The sequence below is a fragment of the Juglans microcarpa x Juglans regia genome, chromosome 3S (genome assembly GCF_004785595.1).
Source record: "Juglans microcarpa x Juglans regia isolate MS1-56 chromosome 3S, Jm3101_v1.0, whole genome shotgun sequence".
Classification (NCBI taxonomy): domain Eukaryota; kingdom Viridiplantae; phylum Streptophyta; class Magnoliopsida; order Fagales; family Juglandaceae; genus Juglans; species Juglans microcarpa x Juglans regia.
In genome coordinates, this window is record NC_054599.1 from 12582296 (window position 1) to 12598174 (window position 15879).

A 15879-nucleotide genomic window follows, 5' to 3' on the forward strand; every position below is an offset into this window, starting at 1 on the left:
AAAAAGCAGAAAAGTAAAAATTAAAAATTAAAAGGCAAAGGACCCATGCTAGTGATGTCACTCCCTCTTCATCTTCTTCACCCTCCACTCAATCCAAGCAACTCGAGCAATGTAGTCCCTCAACATCCCAACCAAGATCCATGTCAAAGCAAGAACAATGCCACCAACACCACCCTCCTCTAATCTTTCCATCTCAATCTCCCTTGCTCTCTCCCTTTGCTTCTCAAGTGCCAATTTTGTTAGTATAGAAACATAAAACATTTTGATTCTTGGCAGTTCAAAGAGATCGCAATATTCCATAGTGACTGACTAAAAGGAGTCAAAATTCTTCAACCACATTTTTCTACCCTCAAGGAGATCTTCAAAAATAGAAATCAATTATATTCTCTCTCCCTTGCTCTATTGTTTTCGAGCTTCGACTTTCTTTTTTTGCCAGAGACGATCCAGCGCATTGTCAACATCTCCCTGAGCACGAACAAATCCACACAGAGCAAAGGTGGAGTAATGGCCATTGTAGAGCCATTCTCATCCAAATGCCCAATGTTGATCTGAACGGAAGCATGGTCCTTTGATGTAATCAACTTGTTTGTAGCCAAACATTTCCTGAGAATGTAAAGCTTGGTTATAACCCACTCTTCGTTCTGCATCTTGGCTTCTGTTTACTACTTCGTCAAACACTTACCGATCAATGAAGAAGATATGAGCAAACGGTGACAGAGACGACTGTGGATGTGAGACAAAGAGAAGAAGAGAAAGAATGGAAAAATTGAGAAGCCTCTAGAATGTAGTTCTTAGGAGAGAGAGAGAGAGAATGAGAGTGTCGATGGCGAGAAAAGAAATAGAAGAGAGAAAAATGAAAATAAGGAAATCGACCAAATGGGCAGCGTTTACCCAGTTGTTGTTCCAGCCGATTGTATTTAGCATTTTTCAAAATAAATTGGTATAAATAATAAACATTTCTTTTACCTCTTTTCCAAGTTCAACTTGGACTCTCGATGATAAAAAAGAAGGGGGGCGTTGTGCGCACTAACTCGTCTAAAAGCGTTATCCCATTCATCTGGACTTTGTTTCGTTTCGTTTTTTTTCCCCCTTTGAATGAATCACAACACATATCTCTCGAATTTTAATATTTAATATATAGATTAAATTTAAAAGTCAAGGAGATCAAATTTTTTACGGCCATAAATTAATTTTTTTAATGTATCTTTCAAATTTTTAACTTCTTTTTAGCGAAAATTCAATTTCATTTAAAAAATTAAGGAACTTAAAAAAAAAAAGTTTTGTATGGTTGTCAAACGTGGTACTCCCTAACATGTTTTATGTAACGGAGAAAAATATATAAAATGTCTGATAATATCGATTAAATATAAATTTATATTTGGGAGATTTATATAAACAATAATAAATATTATAAAATATATTATATTAATATTTTTTTTCTTGATAGTATACTAGATGATAGAATATCTAATATGATTGTTAAAGAAAATATTTTAGCCACAAAAATATTATACAAAAATAAATTGCAAACTAATGTGGTTTGATGTGATACATCAAATTATAAAGTTATTTTTATTATAAAGTAAATCCAATAAATTGTAAAAAATCATGTCAGTTTGTAAATTTATTTTTACATATTCTCTTTATATTCGTAACAAATCTCAATTACTAAAGAGGCCCAATATGGAGGAATGATTATGAATTGACAAGTATCCAAACTAAAATTGATATTCAAGAATAGTATTGATCTCTCACATGCATAGTTATCATGAAAATCATTGTGAAAAATTATGAGAATAAAGTTTGTGTAATGACATATAGTTTTAGGATGTTCAAGTATCGTGTATTCTTTTTTAAAAATGATTGGACTTGTTATTAAAAAAATAATTTTTTTTACGTAGACTCATTTTTTTAAAGGAATGTGTTGGGTTTGCACGTCTTAAGAATGCGAATATAATTTCTCTAATAGTTCAGACTCCTCTATGATCTAAATAGAAACTGACCATAATTCGGTGAACAATTTTATATAATCTAGTATACTTGTCCTTGTAACACACTCTGTTGGTTAAATTTACAGATACATTTACAAGATTGCTGTGTTCTCTCTTTGAACAAGACTTCAGATATTTCTTGAAAAGATTATACGGATGAGAATGATATGTCCAATCTAACGTATAATATAAATATATGTTAATTTATAAATTTATTTTTAAAAGATCACTTTGTGATTAAAGCATCGGCCTTCACTCATCACCCACTAGCATGCACCACATGCGTCGATAGAGAAATCTATGAGCTTTAGATGTCCAACATTAATTAATCAGTCCAATTTTGTTTATCACAATCCATTGATGTAACACTACATTACAAATCTTCACCAAACTCTTTTTATTCAAAGGCACCCATTTTGGGACTACTACCAAACAGAAACTACTAGACACGATGATCTCCCTCTCTTGGGCTAATGAACCGATCCCTTTAGTTGTATTTCAAGTTCTTTTTTAGAGTTTGGTTAGGGGCAATTGTTGAGTATCCTCACTCCTCAGAAGTAAGAAAACGTAGAGTTTTTTCAAATAAATACAAGAGAAAAGTTTTCACTTTTCAGCTTCAAAGAATCTTTCTTTCACCTCCTCAAGAATAGCTGTCCATATGACGCACCAATATCTACTCTATTATATTAAGTGGCTATCTAATTGTAAATAGTAACTTTTGTTATTTTTTTGTTAATTTTTCTTGTTTTTCCGTCAAGTCCTATTTTTCCAAAAGGCCCTTAAAACCCTTTGACCATTTGACGTGTAGCTCCCTTATAGAATTTAATGAAGGGTCATTTCACCAAAAGGTCTTTAAGACTCTTGACCATTTGACGTGTAGCTCCATTGTAAAATTTAATAAAGATCATGTTTTACTAAAAGACCCTTAATATTAAATTAATAACATTTTATTATTATGTAGAGAGTAAATAGATAATCCAATATGGATGCAGACCAATGCTCATACTTTGTTAAAGTTTAGATTTTTTTTAATTTTGATTTTTTTTTCTTTAACGTTGTATTTTTTTTCCCAGACAAATAAACTACTGACTTTTTCACTTTTTTATTTATTTAAATCATTATATCAGGTACCGGCCTGGGGCCGTTCCCGTGTGTGTGTGTGTGTGTGTGTGTGTGTGTGTGTGCGCGCGCGCTCTCATGGTAGAACGACTGAAGATGGCACCTAAAAATTAAAATGAGCCAAATAGGCTGAGGGTTAGAAGTCTCAATCATCACAGAACTTTCAAATCCTTGTAGAAGATACTGAAGCATGGAAATTGATTAATGAATCCTTCAAAAGAAGAACAATATTAGCGGCAAAAGATTGAGAAAGTAAATTAACAAAGATGCACTGTCTGGCAGCCAAAATAACTAACAGACTTCTTATATAGGTAAAAAAAAAATTGTACAATTTCTCAAATTGCGCATGTCATCCCTGCGCAGGAGACATGCGAATCTTCTTTGTATTGGTCCAATTGACAATAACACGTTTTAACCTGTTACAAAGACCATTTATCAGAACGGTATAGGTGACAATGTCAGGCATAATATGGAAAGCATCTCCGAGTAAATTTCGGATGGAATGTGCAATTTACCTTCTCTTAACGATCCATCAATCAATGTCGTGTAAATTTGCAAATCGCAAGGAATATTCTCATTTATCATTTTCTTGTGCAAGTCAAAGGCCGCTTCCATGTTATTTAGATTCCTGAAGCCGCTAATCATGATATTGTACACAATTGTATTAGGAGACAAGCTGTGCTACGGATCAGCCACTATTCACGGCTGATCCATAGCATACCTTATGTGTCTACTCTTTTTTTTTTTCTTTTGTGCAAAACCAACCAGACCTTCTACCCCTCTCTCTCTCTCATCAGCTCTCTCTCTTTCTCTCTTTCTCATCATCTCTCTCCAGCGTCTCTCTCTCATCTCAACTCTCTCTCTCTCTCTCATCAGCTCTCTCTCTCACAGGCTCTCTCTCTCTACTCGACTCTCTGCCTCATCAGATCTCTCTCTCATTGTCTCTCTCTCCTCGACTCTCTCTCATCCCTCATCATCTCTCTCTCTCATCGACTCTTTCTCTCCTCGACTCTCTCTCTCATCCCTCATCGTCTCTCTCTCTCATAATATCTCTCTCTCATCGTGTCTCTCTCTCTCCTCAACTCTCTCTCTCATCAGATCTCTCTCTCATCCCTCATTGTCTCTCTCTCTCCTCGGCTATCTCTCTCTCATCACCTCTCTTTCTCATCCATCAATTCTCTCTCAGATTCGTCTCACTCTCAACTCACTCAATGAAACGGTGCGTTTGCTGCCCAAGTCAAGTGCACGCCAGATGTAGCGAAACAATGGCTGCTCCCGAAAATATTTCTTAGGAGACAAACCAACTTCACAAGAGTTCAGAGGAGTTCACGTGCGCTTTCCATGTCCTTCCTTTTACAAATTGCATCAATCAAAGTGCTATATCCAATAACATCCAATTCAAGACCCTTATTTTTCATCTCATTCCTCATTTTTAGAGCAAGATCAATATTTATTGCTTTTGCAAAAACCCATCAATTATTCCTTCTCTTCTCTCACATGAGTTTCATCTCAAAGCCTCAAGTTTTCAACACTTGCCGTGAGATTATTAATCTGTTCTCGATTGACTTAGGATGTTTGCGATTTCTATGATTTAAGGTTTCTCTGATTTATTGACCTCGTGTTTTCTATGATTTGTTTCACGATGAATACAATGTAGAGAACCTGGAAAATGAAGAAATTTGATAAAGCAAGAAAAATGTGAAATCAAAGGCAGTTGAAATCAAATGAAGCAAGAGAAATGCAAATCAAATGTAGTTGAAAAATACTGTTGGCGATGAGCTCAATGTGAGGTGAGCACGAAGCAGTGTACGTCAGCGACTTTGAGAACCTTTGATAGTGAGCTCACGACTTGAGTGCAAGATGGAGAGCTTGGAGTTTTTCCACCATACTGAATGGTTTTCGCTTGCTCGTAGTGGTTTGAATGGTTTTTCAGTTTCTCATTTTTTTTGTAAGAAAAGTACACGTCACTTACACACTATTGGGTGTGGCTAGAGTGTTAAGATTTTGACTAATTCGTAGCACGACTCATAAATTATACTTTTTGATTTTTTCCTTATTTTTATATTTTTAAATATTTTTTAAAATATATATAAAAATATATTAATACTCACTTATTTAATCATCAAGTAAAAAAAAAATTAAAAGTAAGTTAAATATATGAGCGATCAAAATAAATGAGCAGTGATCTATGTGACATACTATCATTTTTCTAATGGAAAACTTTTGAAGAGAGCTACTTATGCACAAATGTAATATTTATATAAATAAGATCATTTTATAAAAAAATTATGAATTTAAAAAATTTTAAAAACGTCGTAAAATATGTTATGGAATAATGGAATAATATTATATACAATCTTGAAATATGTAATTTTTGAACTATATTTAAAAAAAAATAGAGACTACCATTAAAAAAAGAATTTATATGGATCCAAATTTATTCACTTATTTACAAAAGAACACAAATTGTACGGTCCAAAATTACAAATATCATTTTTCTTAATCATTATTATCAATCAATGAACATGTGATCATCACACGTCAGCACAATATTAAAATAAAACAATAATAAAAATAGAAAAACCTCTCAAGGGTGATGAGAAGGTGGGGAGGGAGAGGTCTCTCCTGTCTAAAAGGATAAAGTCGTAAACATTTCTCTATTTTAAACGTAATAAATAATTGAAAATTGATATTTATAATCTTATAATATGCAATTTCGACTTTAAAAAAAATGAATAAAGTTTAAATATATTGACATCAATCCACTCAACTATGTAAGAACAGTGTTGGGAAAGAAAAAACAAAGCTTCAGTGCTGGGAAGGAGGATGTTCTTGTTGTTTGCGTCGAGGTCAATTCACGTACAAAATACCCAAGAGTACGAGTAAAAAATTATCAATCCTGGGGAGAGAGATCTTGCTCCTAATAATGATTTAGACATGTAGTGGGCAGTTTTCTTCACTGCTTTCTGGGTGAGGAAGCACCATGGCCTTACCTTCAAAATCACCGAACTAAGACCTGCATGAAATTTCGGAAGTTCGTATTTTGTAAAGATGAATAAACAAGCTCTCATAAAAAGGACCTATAAACATTCCGAGATAAGCTATACTCAAGTGAAAATTTTGCATTTGTCACAAATTCATACCAATCCAGTCATTTGAATTTTGAACCAAAACCCAGCTTGCAAGACCAGTAAATAAAGGGAGGGGAGAATAAATGAAATATTGGAAAGCAGATATCAGTACAAAATGAAATAACAGCTTAAAAACAAAACAATACAAAATTAAAATTTATTCCCATGATTAATGAGATGTTTAAGCCTCAACCAATTCTCTCTCCAGTGCAGGATATAATGAACACTAAAAACCCTCATTAAGGGTTCTTTTCTTGTGTATAAATCTGCAGCCTTTAATTCAAGGCACTTTGCAGGCAACAGTTTTTTGGCATTCATTGAAGATCAAGAACAACTTTTCTCTCAGCGCTTTGCAATTCAAGTGAGCCTAGGCACCTATTCAATAACACCGGTCATAATCCACTCAAGCATTTCAATATGTAAATAAACATACACAACACCACCCACTCTACTTTCTACAAACAACGTCAAATTCAATTTAATTACAATTTCCAAACAGATACCTTACTCCAAAATTATAGCAGTTCCTGGCTCTAGACACGCACAACTTCAATTACATGTGATTCAAATCTCCCCACCAATAGCAAACACTGAAAAGGAGAAATCTCCCGTCTGCTTCAGATATATATGGCCAAAATAGTGATAAAAGCAACCAAGACAGTTCTATTTGGACTCCTCAGATTTTTCCAGTTGAAGAGAAATCATCCTTTATTTATGTCACGTAAAATGCTAGAGCTAAAGATTTAAAGAACCCAACTGCATATTGTATCCCGATCATCAACAAGGAAAAGAGAAAAAATTGAAGAGAACTTCAGAACTTGCATCAAAGGAATTGATGTATATTAATAACACGCTTGATTAACATATTGAGATTGCATTGATGTATCGAATATAATAATATATTCAAACCTAAGGATAGACATAATAGAAGCTTCAGTGTATATTCTTCCCATAAGGTTAAAAAAAATAAAAAATAAAAAAATAAAAAAAAACAGAAAATAGTACCTCAAATTTCAGTCTGTTCACCAATAATCCCGGCAAGAGCACAACCCGTCTTTGAAATGGTGGAATCTCTTAGCAACGTCTCCATACGCCATAACCAGTGAACCAATTACTTACGGTCATGAATCTGGAGCAAGGGTATTTATTCCCTTGGCCTTCCCATTCACAAGAATATCGTAAGTATTCTGATCAGGTACAACACCTTTGTCAAGCATCTCATCATGTAGTCTAAAAGCTTCTTGCAGATTCCCCTCCTTAAAGTGTCCAGCAATCAAAGTATTATAAATAAGAGCACTAGGAGTCATGCACTTCCCATGCTTCCAAAAGCTCATGTGCATTTTCTAGCTGTCCTTTGCTACAAAGACAATTTCTCAGAACGGTATAGGTGACAATGTCAGGCATAATACACTTGGAAAGCATCTCCGAGTAAATTTCGGATGCAATGTGCAATTTACCTTCTCTTAACTATCCATCAATCAATGTCGAGTAAGTTTGCAAATTGCAAGGAATATTCTCATTTATCATTTTCTTGTGTAAGTCAAGGGCTGTAAGGCCTAGTGATGTGAGGCCCGAATCCGTGAGCAAAGCCTAGCCTTTCTTGGAGAGCTTGAAACTGCGCCGTTTTGGGTAAGTGTTTTCTTCTTCATCAGCTACCTCCAGATTCTTCCCCCCCTCCCCCCCCCCCCCCCCCCCCCCTTCTCTTTTGGTTGTTCTTGCTTCTTCACTTCCAGACATCTCTCTCTCACCCATTAACCACTTTTCCTCTCCCGATTTTTCTCTTCTTTTTGTTTGGGTTTGTTCGTGAATCCGAGTTTCATGTCCTAACATTTCACCATTTCCCTTTCCCTCAAAATCGGTTTCTTTCTTTGTCGCATCCCTCCATTACTACAGATTAGTGTGCCTCTCTCTCTCGCGTCCCTCTATTGCTGCAGGTTAGTGCACCTCTCTCTCTCTCGTCCCTCTATTGCTCGGTATTTGTTGGAGCTGCAGTTTTGGGTAAAACAAAATTTAAGTCTTGGTTGCCGAGAGCTTCTCCAGTTGGTAAATCTCTTCTTTTCTCTTTTCCTCTTTAAGATTTCACATCTCTCTTCCTCTTACTCGAAATAGTTATTGAATAGAATTTTTTTTTAAAGTGCAGTCCATGGTTTTGGTGGATTTTCTTTCCCGTGCGTCTTTGTGTTTGTTGTAGTGCAATGAGTACGTCGTTCTACTTGGTTTCTCATAAACGTTGAGCCTTCAACCATAAGTTATTCACTTCGTTGGGTATTTTTCTCTCTTGAAGAAACAAAATTCTGACTTTCTCACTGAATCACAGGGAATTATTTTTTTTCATCTCTAGAAAGTGTTGCGTCGCTCCCTTATTTCATCGATCACCACATGACGCTAGGTAAGTGATATTGTTGTAAACTTTCTTTGGCACCAGTTTACGTGTGTTAGAAGAATAAAATTTGACTTGTTGAATTGGTGTTTTAGAAATATATAGAAGTGAGTCTTGTTGGGTGCCGATTAACATTTAGAAGTGTTGGATTTTCTTTTGTGGAGTTGTGAACGGAGAGAAACGCTTAATGTGTAATGTTGTTTTGGTTAAATTATTGATGGTTGCTTGGAGTTATGGGCTGCTGAAATGGGTGTGATTTATTGATTATTTGAGTTGACATTGGTTTTGGTGGGTGTATAGGACAATATTGAAGTATGGGTTGAAGTGTGGGCTGTCCAGATTGTTATTTGGCTGTTTGAGTTGGATTAAATTTGTTGAAATATGGTTTAGAGTTTGGGTCGTAAATTTTTAGATCGAAATTGCGTTGTTGGTTTTTAATACTTAGTTTATATATATTATTTTTATGCGTAGGTGACGAGACTGATAGAGATCGTTTTCAAGGCATAGATAATACGCTGTAAGAGTCAGGTAAGCGATGTTCCTATGGTAGGTTTATATGAGTTAATAAGACTGAGGTTGACTTTTTGAAAACTTGCATATTTTGTGATGTAATGAGAACTTGGGAAAAACAAAAACCAACCTCGGTCGCTTATTTGAATTATTCATGAAATCTGTGTGAAAAGGAAAAATATTTTCTGACATGCATTGTGTAGACATGAGCTAAATTCTGTCATGTGGTCTCTGAAATCTGAAAAAGAGCGATGTTGAGAATTTAAAAAATTGTGCATTTATTTAGAAAGATGTTTTGGCTTTTGTTTTCAGTATGTGCAAATGATCTGATTTTGTTTTGGTACTCTGTATTATTTTGATATAACATCTGAAAGCCTTTGGCATGGTGTACTATTTTTGTATCTGACTCTATCTATGCTTTGCTCTGCTCTACTCTACTATGCTCTGTTCTGTTTAGGTTGGTACCAACTTCTCTATCTCTGAGTGCACCCACTTTGGAAACAAAGTGGTTTTATTGTGGTCTTTCTTGTGTGCACACTCAGGGCTCCGAGAAGAATAAAGAAAAGATTTCACCTTTGTTTCTGCCTGGTTTGGCCACCGGAGTTAGCACAACCCTACCATGGGGATGAAACATGGTCTCTGTTCTGTGAGATGCTCTGTTTTGATGTGATGATGATACTCAATTTAAGTTATGCCAAAGTACTACGGGTTTTACTTGTCTTAAAACCATCGTTTTGTTACTCTTGAAAAACATGTTTTGTTCTGCATGATAACTCTCGAAAATATTTTTGTTCTAAATGCTGTACTTTGTAAATGTTCATGGTTGCACGCTAGCATATGTCCTCTGCTTACTGAGTTGTTGATAACTCACTCTCATTATCTTCATAATATTTTCAGATGATGTGGAGAGTCCAACTGAGGACCTGGATTAGAATGGTGAGCATGATTAAGCTTAGGAGAGGATGTTAAAAAAAAAAAGAATTCTGATGTCCTTTAGATTTGATATCTTTTAGATTTAATTATATCTTGGGTTTAGTAAGACTTATGAAATTATCAGTTTGGTTTGTTATGACTATCGGGAGATTTTGGACCCCTTAATTTATTTTTTTGTTGCGGTAATGACCTCGCGGAGTTTTCAAGGTGTTTATTTAGAAGGCGTGAGATTGAGCTTTGATTATAAAGTTTTGGAGATTTTTTTTTTTTTGTTGTGTTGGGAAACATGTTTTTAAGTGATAGGTAGTAATTCTCCAAACCACCCGGGTTTGGGGCTTTACAAGGGCCGCTTCCATGTTATTTAGTTTCCAGTAGCCGCTAATCATGATATTGTACACAAATGTATTAGGAGCCAAACCAACTTCACAGAGTTCAGAGAAGAGTTCATGTGCACTTTCCATGTCCCGCCTTTTGCGAAACGCATCAATCAAAGTGCTATATCCGATAACATCCAATTCAAGACCCTTATTTTTCATCTCATTCCTCATTTTCAGGCAAGATCAATATTATTGCTTTTGCAAAACCCATCAATTAAGCTCGTGTATGTCACAACATTGGGGGAAACTCCACTTTAATTCATCTCTCTGTATACAGCCAATGCAGAATTGATGGCACCCTCCTTGAAAAATCCATGTATGATGCTATTGTAAGTCAAACACATGGGAACAAAACCCTTATCAACAAAGTTCTTCAACCTATCCCTTGCCTCATATGTGCGGCCAACTTTGCATAAGCCATTGATAATAGCGTTCAATGTGAAGTCTGTGGGAACAATATTTGCACTTGCCATTTGGTCAAACAAATCAAAGGCATGTTCAGTATCTCCTTTTCTGAAATACCCATTCATCAAAACAAAATACGTGATCATCAAAACAAATCAAAGGCAACATCCATATTACCTTCTCTACAGTGGCCAAGTATCATGTTGTTGTATGAAACTACACTGGGCACCACACCATTTCTGATCATCTTTTCCCATACGCTTTGAGCCTCATTAACCTTACCTTCTTCATAGAACCATGACAAAAGATTATTATATGTGATCACATTGGCAATACCGCATTTGATTGCCTCATCAAACAACTGGGACGCATTTTCAAGAGAGTGAGATTTTAAGAATCCAGGATCAAGGAATTCACGTTAAAGACACTTGGCTGGATACCCTTGTCTTTTCATTTGGGTGTAAAGCTCGTTGGCCTTTTCCATGTTCCCATTGTTATAGCACCATTCAATCAAGACTGAGTATGTAACCTTGTTTTGTGAAAGTCCAAACTCACCAATCTTATTGAACAAATCCAAAGCACTATTTAGATCACGTTGCACACAATACCCTTTCATCAAACTTGTTGCCACAACCAAATTCATTGGCTTCCCACAACTCAACATCTCATCCTTAAGCCTCACTGCCTCCACAATATTTCCTTGCTTCACACAAGCCCCAATAACAGAAGTATATGTACCCTCGGAGGGAACATATCCCATTTCTCTTATTTCCATCAAGAATCCATAAGCCAAACCCCAATCGGGTTTGCACGAACTGCCTGAATAGCAATACTGTATGTTCCTGCATCAAGTTCTACACCTGTAGCCTTTGCATCAATAAAATACTCCGCCGCCTTCTCAGCCTCCCCTTCCTTCAAACACGCATGCATCATCATATGCACTGTATAGCAATCGCCACTAATTCCTTTCAATACCATCTTATTATGCATCTCTCACACTTCATTGAAAATGTTTCTTCTTATCAATGCCGTCAAAAGAATATTCATATAGGGCACCCAAGGAGTTATATCACTCTCTATCATTCTATCAAAACAAAGCATAGCATCTTTTATTCTATTGGCTCTAACATAAATATTCAACAAATAATTAAAGACCCTTGGATTTAACCCAAATGTGAACCTTTTAGCACATTCTTCTAAATGATCGAGTAAAACACCCGGGGCGAGATCAGAATCACCCGAGACGCACTGATTAAGCAAATTTTGAGTAGCTTTATGGGTCAGCGGAAAACCCCCCAAAATGTGCAGCAAAACAAAGAAGGAATCCACACTTTTAACAAAGCCTCGCTTTTTCTCGACCCCTTTGAAGTACTTCAAAGCCGATCTTGGTTTGCTCTTGTGGCTCATAAGAATGTTTATCACGTGGGTTTGAGTCAAAACCGAGTTTTGAGAAATTTCTGCGGTGACCTCTACCTGTTTGGGTTCTAAGGAAAAAGCGCTAATGGAAACTTCTGATTCTGTGGTGGGTTTCGCGAGAAAGTTAGATTCTGAATCAATTTCCTGGGGACAGAACGCGTTTGGATAGGGATTCTCTGAAGATGGAAGCTCTAAGATGGGTGCTTTATTGGGAAATTGTGGCTACGAGCAGAGAGATTTAGGGTTTAAGAAGAAACGGGTAAGGCATGGAGAAGAAGTGATTGAAGATCTCATCGTTCGAGTGGGATCGCACAGACAGAAGGTTACGAGCCAAAACCCTAATACGTTGAACTCAAAAGCACACTTCAGATGTCTTCACTGCCGTTTAGACGAGGCTAGAGCTTGTCAGCATGCCCTTTATGTGCCACAATTGGGTGACATTTTGCAACGTTATCTGGGAATTAAAAAAAAGTGAAGTTTTAGATAAATATAGTTAACATTCTATCAAATAAGATTACTCACAAAATCTCCAACTTGGATTGCATCAGATTGAACCATCTTTGGCTATAATTTGACCAAACAGCCTCAAGCCTTTGCCAACCAAAGGATCATCACCAATATAAACATTTAAATGCTTTCTAAGAACATGACAAATGGAAGAGTAAAAGCTTCCAGACTCGGTAATTACCATCTTCACTCGAGAAATTATGGCAAAAACAAAAGCAAAAGAGGATTACAAAAAAAAAAAGATAATGACTTCAACAGAGAATCTTTGAACATCAATGATAATGACTTCACTTATTTTCTCTAGAAAAAAAACTGTATTGAAGCAGGGAAAAAGGCAGGGCGACAAAAAAGAGGATTGCATGGAGGGAACCAAGAATAAGAATAAGATAATACCAAAATGTTTAAGTTGTCTTGTATAGTTACACTCAAAGACTAAACTATAAAGAGTAAATCAGCCTTGTTTTCCAAGTATTTATGTTGATCATAACAGATTGAAACACAATAACATATTCAGAAAAAATTCAAAACCCCTGTTCGATGGATAAAATGAGCACAGCCAAGCCAAGCCAAACCCCTGTTCCATGTGTGCATGTCAGTGATGTTACTTATAAACAATTTGATGCAATCTCATCTTCATACATACTTACCCACGAAACTTCCCAAATGATTACACACGAAACACTAAAACTCCCATGGCATGTGACAACAAAGACTTGTTCGAAACTTCCCAAATAATTATTACCCACTAAAAGCTCAAATGGAGGTTTGGGTTACAAAAATCAAATTCTGTTTTCTTGTTCTTGGCTACAAAATTTACTAATAAACAACAAAAAAATGGTTTCAATAGAAAAAACAAACCATAGATACAGATCCAAACCAAAAGGAAGAAAACAAAGTGTTACGGGTCCAAATTTTGGGCTTAAAACTAGTATTTTATATTTTTATTTTTATTGTCTTTAGTATTTTTATTATCATTTTAGGAAATATGCTATCAGATATATTAAAACAATGATTCTTCCTCTATCAAAACCTTTGTATAGTTATCAATTAGTATTAGATTAGTTTCCTAGTTTGAAGCTACAACTCAACACTTCAAAATCCTCTCAAAATCCATATCTGCATGGGAATAATTTTTCCAAGTGTAGCCAACTTCAAACCCCAGCATATCAATTGAGGACACACGCCGGTCCCCTCCCCATCTTCTATAAACCCGACAAAAATCCTCTCTCTTAAACAAACAGAAATACGAAGAATTCACTTGTACCTTTTATACTCTATCCATCAGCCACCGCAGCCTCCCTCCCAGCAACCAGAAGCCACTGCGGCAAACCACCCTCTCCTCGGCCATAGAAACCGCCGACCAGCTCAGCCCCGTCGAGTCCACTCCCTTCCGATAAGCCCACCGTCATCGACCACCAGTTTCTCTCCCTAATGTTTTCGGTTTAACAGTTTCTCTCTCTAATACTCTCTCTCCCTCTCACTGTGTCAAACCACCATGCCCAAAGAACCACCCAGTTACGCCACCATGACCCCGCTTGTCGCCAGAACCGTCAAGCATCAACTCCTCTCTGTGAGTATTGCACGCCTTTCTCCCGAGTTCTCTATTTGGTCCCGACTCCTATGCGTTTTGATTTCCAGAGGAACTCTGGATGGGCCCTTGGGCCCTAAGGCCTTATGTGCGGGTGCTGGGCTTATTTAGATGGATTCATATAGTAATATTATGATAGGCCAGATTGCAACTCTTACAGATTCTAATGATCTTTAAATAGTCTTGTATTTTGAATTGGGCTTAATTTTATTATACTGTTGTAGTAATTTTATTAGGCTGGTTATATTTTCAGAAAAAGATTTCTCTTCCATGGGCTTTATCTACTTGAGTAATTATGAGCCCATAGACGCAAATTTTATAAAAAGTATTTAAGGGATTTTAAAATATGTTTTTAAAGTTTGTTATGAAGCCTATTATTTTAGTCAAGTTCCATTATACGTATTTAATTACTCGGAGTATTACGACACGCTTTTCTAAAACATTAGTAACGTCTAGTACCTCGTATAGGTAACCCACTACAAGTTGGAAATCAAGAAGCAGTGCTAAGAAGTAAATAGTATGATTATATAAATGTATGCGTACTTGTGAATATTAATGTTATGTATGAATTTATGATGCGTTTATGATGGTTATCTACACTACGCTAAGAGACAAGTCAATGTTAGATTCCTTTCACGATTTGGATGAAATATGAAATTATGCTTGAATGAATGAATTTGTTTAATTGATTGAATGTTACTAAAATCATATGAAAGCCATGAGATGTTCATGTAGTAAATCAAGTCAAGTATGTCATGTAATAGAATAACCAGATTATGCAAGCCATGTTCATGTAATACTTAGATTATGTATGCCATGTCCATGTAGTACTTAGATCATGTATGCCATGTTCACTTCGTACTTAGATCATGTATGCCATGGAGTGTCATAAAATGTTCAGATCATGTTATATTATGTCATGTTATGCTATGCCATGTACAAGAAAATGCCATGTTATGCTATGCCATGTACAAGAATATGTCCTGTCATGTTATGTCATGATCAAGAATATGCCATGTTAAGGAAGTTCATGAAGCCTAGTGAATTCTCATGTATCAAGAAAGATAAGAAGTTTTAAGACAGTGTCAAGGACTCAAGCATGGTTAACCACAAGTGAAACATAACTCAAGCGTGTTTCACTCCATATTATTCAGTTAAGGGAAATACGGACTCAAGCGTGTTTTACTCCATGTTACTCAATTAAGTGAAACATGGATCCAAGCATATTTCACTCCATGTTACTCAGTTGAGTGAAACACGGACCCAAGCGTGTTTCACTCAACACGAACCCAAGCTTGTTTCACTTCATGTTATTCAGTTAAGTGAAACATGGACCTAAGCGTGTTTCACTCCATGTTATGCAAGTTAAAGTGAAACACGGACCCAAGCGTGTTTCGCTCCATGTTAAGATAAGATAAACAAGTTATTATGCATTCACATTACATGTTCGCCATTTATATATGATTCCGCTCATGTTAATGATGAGTATATATATGCCATGTGAATCTATGACAATATATGT

General features: G+C 36.0%; 1 non-coding gene and 2 pseudogenes across 1 annotated transcript; all 3 read right to left on the reverse strand.

Annotated features, from left to right (window-relative positions):
* Positions 1-242: 242 nt before the first annotated feature.
* LOC121257145 lies at positions 243-812 on the reverse strand (annotated as a pseudogene).
* A 2615-nt stretch (positions 813-3427) lies between these two features.
* On the reverse strand, positions 3428-3530 carry LOC121258908. The gene has a single exon (XR_005939460.1). It is a non-coding gene; the product is annotated as a U6 spliceosomal RNA (small nuclear RNA).
* On the reverse strand, positions 3522-14178 carry LOC121258695 (annotated as a pseudogene).
* Between the last annotated feature and the right edge of the window lie 1701 nt (positions 14179-15879).